The sequence below is a fragment of the Geospiza fortis genome, unplaced genomic scaffold (genome assembly GCF_000277835.1).
Source record: "Geospiza fortis unplaced genomic scaffold, GeoFor_1.0 scaffold366, whole genome shotgun sequence".
Classification (NCBI taxonomy): domain Eukaryota; kingdom Metazoa; phylum Chordata; class Aves; order Passeriformes; family Thraupidae; genus Geospiza; species Geospiza fortis.
The window spans coordinates 5,513,393-5,514,385 of record NW_005054342.1 but is presented as its reverse complement, the minus strand read 5'-3'; positions in this window follow the sequence as shown (position 1 = coordinate 5,514,385).

Here is a 993-nt window from a genome sequence, read left to right as displayed (position 1 = left end):
GCGGGAGCCCGGCACTGCTGGGCTCGCTGTTTCGCCGAGAAAGGCGCTTTCGCGGTGTCCCTGCCCGTGGCAGAGGGTGGAACTGGGTGATCGCTAAAATCCCTTTCCAGCCCAAACCGTTCTGTGCCATTCATCTTTTCTTTTTCTTTAAGATTTCCTTAAACATTCTCTTGCTGTTCTGTTCCCCCAGTTCCGAAACGCTCTCTCCCTTTGGTGTTGAGAAGCGGATCTGCAGCATATGGCTTCGCGGAGAAGATGTAGGGAGTCAGAGGAACCGAGACTCAGTTCTGCTCGCCAGGGAGCTGGAGCGAGAGGCCGAAGCACACAGCTCTCGCCTGCTTGCACTCAAGTCTAGGCCAATACTCCTACACATCTCTTTTGTAAAATTATTGAAAGATCATATATTTTTATAACATCACCTATATAAAGATATAAATAGCTTGTACTATAAATCAAAGCGCTGTAAAAAATGTGATTTAAACACTCCTAGGCATGAACATTATAATGAGAAACTACTGGCGCTTCATACTACTTAACTCAGATATTTTTAAGCACTGGGAAAGCTGTTCTGATAGCAACATTCATTCACAACTTCATATTTATTGAAGTCACTAAGGAACAACGAGGAACAACGTATGTCATTGGCTCTGCATTCAAGATCATAAATCTTTGCTGTAAAACGAACACAGCTAAGCAGCAGATATAGAGCCATTGAACCATAAACTGGTTTGGGTTGAAAGGGACCTTTAAAAATCATCAAATCCAGTCCCTGATGAGTCTCAAGGGAATGTTGAAGAGAAGAATTACAAAGAACTGTCCGAGAAAAATCTACTCAGTTGATACTAGGGAAATGATTCAATGTTTACATAGAAAATTCTCCCTGGTGCAATATTTCTGGTTTTGTTAGGTGGGAAAAAAGGTAAACTGAAATTTTTAAGGACCATTTTTCAACTCCGACAGTGCAGACTGCGAACTAGGCACACATAGAGCAAC